At 36.2% G+C, this 5,443-nt stretch overlaps 1 long non-coding RNA gene across 1 annotated transcript in view; it reads left to right on the top strand.

Moving 5' to 3' along the window:
• Nucleotides 1-4,304, top strand: part of LOC149130442 (uncharacterized) — a 4,453-nt gene extending 149 nt beyond the window's left edge. The window contains exons 1-2 of the long non-coding RNA XR_016238777.1: nucleotides 1-694; nucleotides 4,004-4,304. The exon at nucleotides 1-694 is cut by the window's left edge and continues 149 nt beyond it. This is a non-coding gene — a long non-coding RNA (uncharacterized LOC149130442). The remainder of the gene's footprint in view (nucleotides 695-4,003) is intronic.
• The last annotated feature ends 1,139 nt before the right edge of the window (nucleotides 4,305-5,443 follow it).

Here is a 5,443-nt window from a genome sequence, read left to right as displayed (position 1 = left end):
ACTTTTGTTATTTACACCACCTGTCCTCGTCTGTTGTTATTTTTTGTATATTCTCCCATATATATATATATATATATGTGTTAGTATGTGGGTGTGTATATACATATGTGTATATATATATATTTTAAGGCTTGGTACAGGGCTCACATGAGTTCGTTTTCGAACGAAAAATACTGTAATTCTACAACACCTGCCTCTTATATATAAAGTGGAATAATAAAAGATATTCCCTTGAATGGTCTGTTATTTCGAAGGCCCCTTATTTCAGAGTTAATATAAATAAGTCTTTTGGGCCTAGAACTTTAAGTAAATTTAGTGAGGTGATCCTTTTTTGCAGCCATAAGTTTTCGTCTACTTTTCTGAAAGTGCATAGAAAGAAAAGTTAATGTACTAAATAATGTTTAAGCTTTACGAGGATTTGAAACCGGCGCGTTTAAATTTCTATTAACAACAGCCACCTGCATATTTAGCAATAGAATAATCGTTTTTGTGTGTGTGTGTGTGTGTGTTAGAAAATTTGGACTGGTCTGCTGATGGGCTTTTCTTTAGAATTAGCCATGTTGACTTTTGCGAACTTTTTTGTGCGTAGTTTCCGAAATGTCTTTGAATCAATCGTGTTGACCTCTTTTTGGTCAGGGACTCTAATTTACCATGGATTTACACATTGAACTTTTTGGACGTACTTTTATGTAAGGTAAGTTAAAAAACGTTTTTTAAATATTTTTAGTCGATTGACAGTTTATTTTCACTTAGTTTATTTATTTTTTTGGTAGCATGCCACGCTTTAGAATTCTTATGAATTTATAGTCTTTTATATTTACCATTTCTATTGGCCGTTCTATTTTATTCGCTTATATATTTTTACCTTCTGTGTTCTAACGTATATGTATAGTTTTTTTTTATATGTTTAAAAACCAAGATATTTATATATGATTAAATGTTTAAGGTGTTAAGTCGTTGACTCGAACTTGATGTTTGTTCTGTGATCAATGTTTCTTTATCTTTATCTCATTTACACATCAGTACTCCTTTTTTTTGCAGTCCTATAAACCCCTTTCTTTACATAAAATGAGACAAATATTATTTCTTATGTGTATATATATATATATATATATATATATATATATATGGCGTTCCTTTAGAAGCGCACCTCTCTAAGAAAATGACGCTTACTTGTCAAAAAAGTTACGAAAATTGGAAATATATCGAAAATAAATGAAGTATGCAAAAAATTAGGAAGATTCGTCTATTTTTAATTATCTTATATTAAAAAATAAAATACGGAAAACGGACACCTGCGAATATAAATAAACATGGCGGACGATGCAAGGGGCGGTAAATCACTTTTACCAGTCAGATATTATTAATGATATAAGGGGCCCGACATTATCGTCTGCGAATTGTAAGAAGATCGTTTCACCATCTTTGTTTTTTAAAAGTCAGTTTATAACTAATATATACTATTATGTCAAATTTTGTGCCTGAACGGGAAATATCACAGGCGATCTTACGATACCAGTGCCAAAGCACCCACGCGTGTCTATTCACATCACATCGGCCTTTTCCGTAAAAAGTGTACATACATACATAACCTCTCTGTCTCACACTAACAAAAGAACTTCACCACACTTTCTGTCTTGCTTACTCGCTATAAAAAGGAAATAAGGTAATTTTTCAGATTAACACCTGCACGATCTTCACTACGGTGTTAGGGTTAGGGTTTGGGTTAGGGAATTCCGTCCCTAACCGTAACCGTAACCCTAAACCGTAACCCTAACACCCTAGTGCAGATCGTGCGGGTGTTAATCTGAAAAATTACCGGAAATAAAAATAATTTCAGTTATCTCTCTCTCTTTCTTTCTCTCTCTCTCCCTCCCTCTCTCACACATACACACACCAGCGCCATCTTCAAAAGAAATCGCGATCTCTCTATCTCTTTCGCTTTCACGACGTCGTTTCCCTTTTTCCCTCCAACACTTTTTACGGAAAAGGCCGATCTTTGGTAAAGATCGCCGAAGACACTTTTTACGGAAAAGGCCGATATTTCGTACTGGTATCGTAAGATCACCAATATCACACCGTGAAATGGGCGAAAGTAAAGCGATTGCACACCACACATCCCTAAAACTAACTCTAACCCTAACCACTGCGCGCAGTAAAAAAATCTGATTAAAAACAATCAAGAATTTGCAAACGTTATTGTCGGTCCCCTCGTATCCTTTAATAATCTCTGATACAAGTTACCCCCCACCCACCATATCGTCCGACATGTTTGCTTATATTCGCCCGTGTCCGTTTTCCGAATTTTATCTTTTAGTATAAAATATTTTAAAATGGATGAATCTTACTAATTTTTTTGCATACTTCATTTATTTTTTATAATTTTTAGAAATTAGGCGTCATTTTCTTGGAGAGGCGCGCTTCCAAAGAAGCGCCTTTTTATATGTTTAAGAACCATGGGGATCTTTTTTAAAACGGGAGCCACATTTTTCATTAATGTTTTACGTAGTGCTTTTGATACCGAAAGACTTTCAAACTTCGTATACTTATCTATTTTGTGTTATAGAACAGAAAAATATTTTTGTATTCGAATTTATTTCATGTAAAAAATTGTCTTATTTCAATAATTTCAACCAATCACTGACAAGTATTCAGTTGTTTACATTTACTCCTTTGGCTGATTAAGCGATGTAAAGCGTATTTAATCTCCATACCTTCGTTTTATTTGCTTTTTTCATTTTAAATTTGCTTTAACCCTAACCCTAACCCTAACCCTAGGGTTAGGGTTAGGGTTAATTGTTTCAGAATCGTTTGTTTATGTAGTCGGCACTTAATGTATATCGGCTGAATGGACGTCAGTGATTGGTTGAAATTACAGAAATACGACAACTTTAACATGGAATAATTTATGGATTTCTTTTTTTTTTTAAGAAGACTAAGAGAAAAAGATGTTTTATATGACACATTCTACCAGTGATCCAAGTTTCAAAGTGTTTCGTTAATGAAAAATGTGGCCCCCGTTTTAAAAAAGATCCAACCATGGTAATATTTATATATGATTAAATGTTTGAGGTATGGTGCTATATATATATATAAAGTTGTTGACTCGAATTTGATGTTTGTTCTGTGATCAATGTTTCTTTATCTTTGTCTCAGTTATACTTTGAGCACTTTTTTGCCGTCCTATAAACATATTTGTTTGCAGAAAAAGAGACAAATATTATTTCTTGCCGTATATATGTATATAAATATGTGTGTGTGTGTTGAGATTTACTTTAGGAATTTTTCCTTCGGAGAATTTTAAGCTGGTCGCTAATAAAGTGATAGGGCTCGTTTCTTTAATGCCTGACATCTCTTGGTGGGGTTTGCGGTGACATTAACTGGTTGATGTACGCGCGTCGCAATAACATACGGCTACCTCCGATCGGGAGAGGAGCGGCCCGTTTCGCCCGTTCTGTCAGGTGGATATGAAGATGATTTAGATTTTGGAATATATTTATGCACCTGGGCACGTAAGTGTGATTGTGTGCGTGCGTGTGTGTCTGTCACCTACTATCGTTTGAGAAACGGTGTCGGTGTATTTATGTCCCTTAACTTAACAGCAAAGGGCACCGTTGGGGTATGTACAAGGCTTAGAAAATATATCTATAACCTGTTAAAAATATATATATATATATCAATTTTTGTATACTCACACACATACTAATTTATATATATCTATATATATGTAGTGAAACTACCTATCGTCATTATATACAAAGAAGCCATCTTCTCTCGCTGTTATAAATATAATCAAGTTTGGGCGTAGTAGAAAACATCTTTCCTTGTCATCACATGACTAATATTATTTGAAGCGGCAACTGCTTCGTACCGTTCCCGCCAGAACGCAAACTGACCAATCACAGCTCCTAATAAGGTCACGTGATAGTGTTTTCCTAATACCTCTCTGGAGCCCTTATTTTGCTTTAGACTAAATTATACCCGCCTAATCGTCTCGGTTCAGATCTCTTAGAGACCTGTTCCGTGTACCACACAGCAGCAGCAGTTCCAGCGACGACATCAACAGCATCTCCAACTGCGACTACCAGCATCGCCGCCGCCAGTCAACGCGACACTACGACTACCACCATGGTCGCCGCCAGCGTCAACACCACTTCAACTACGAACTACAAGATTCGCCACCAGCATCGTCAACATCGTCAACATGACTTATACGTACACCAGCTAACTTCTAACTCTGTTTGTGTGATTCACCTTCGCCACGATAGACAACAGACAAAAACCTAGCCTGCGACGAACGTCTGTATTCCAGAACCCGGCTCTGCATGGAAGCCCTAACATCACGACGAGTGATCACTCTGCTACACACGCCTCAACTTCTTACATACAGACTGTTACTATTGTGTACTCTAAGAACTGGCAAATTCTTATATGTGTTACTGACTCTCTTTTTCTATCTGCTGTATCTCACGCATACACATACATGCATCACTTATACACACTATTCTATTTACATGACGGCCTGTCTTTTATTATGTTTTTATTATGTCGCACTTACACTCACACACAGACGTACATTTTAATGCAACAATAAATATTACTGTTATCCATCTCTATCGATTGTGTTCTATCGTCTTCCTTACTGGCCATTTACGAATTCACTATGTTATCGTAGTATAACATATTGATGTATCATTTGATATAATTTTTGTGTTCGACCGTGTGACGCGTTTAAATAAAAGGAGTCCTGTTTTTCCATTCGTCACCATTTCTCCTTTTGGGTTCGCACGGTCGTTCTTACATATACATATAAGCTATCTACCAGTCTGTATCTATCTATCTATCTATCTATCTATCTATCTCTCGCTCTCTCTCTCTCTCGCTCTCTATCTATCTATCTATCTATCTATCTATCTATCTCTGTCTGTCTGTCTGTCTGTCTGTCTCTCTCTCTCTCTTTATCTATCAAAACAAGAGTTCAAGGGGCCATAACTAAGATTTTAACCCCTCTCTACATAATATCTATCTACCTATGTATTCGGTGACCGTTTCGACAGGCTGTATGACCTTTTGTCAAAGTTCTTCATCAATAAAAGAAGGGAAAAAGTGATAAATACACGCTTACCTATCTCTGTAATCTGTATGTATGTACGTATGTGTAGAGGGAGCGAGCGAGAAGGAGAAAAAGAGGAAAGAAAGATGAGAAGAAGAGAAATGTTAGACAAATAATGTCGCGTTTGCTTTGATCGCTGTCGATGTTAATTGATGCAGAAAATCTTTCAAAGATCTTGTAGACATTAGTCCGACCTAGAACTGGTCGTCTGCTTTACAATAGAAATTATAGAGCTTCTTTCCTTCTTCAGGATTTCATATTAATCCTGACTTTTGATGTCAGGTTCTTTGGTATTCCTTACTCGCTTCTCGCCAGCAGCGCACAAAATAT

The sequence above is a fragment of the Octopus bimaculoides genome, chromosome 28 (genome assembly GCF_046866305.1).
Source record: "Octopus bimaculoides isolate indiv1 chromosome 28, ASM4686630v1, whole genome shotgun sequence".
NCBI classification, from domain to species: domain Eukaryota; kingdom Metazoa; phylum Mollusca; class Cephalopoda; order Octopoda; family Octopodidae; genus Octopus; species Octopus bimaculoides.
The sequence above is the reverse complement of the archived record's forward strand: the minus strand, read 5'-3'. Positions and strand labels throughout refer to the sequence as shown.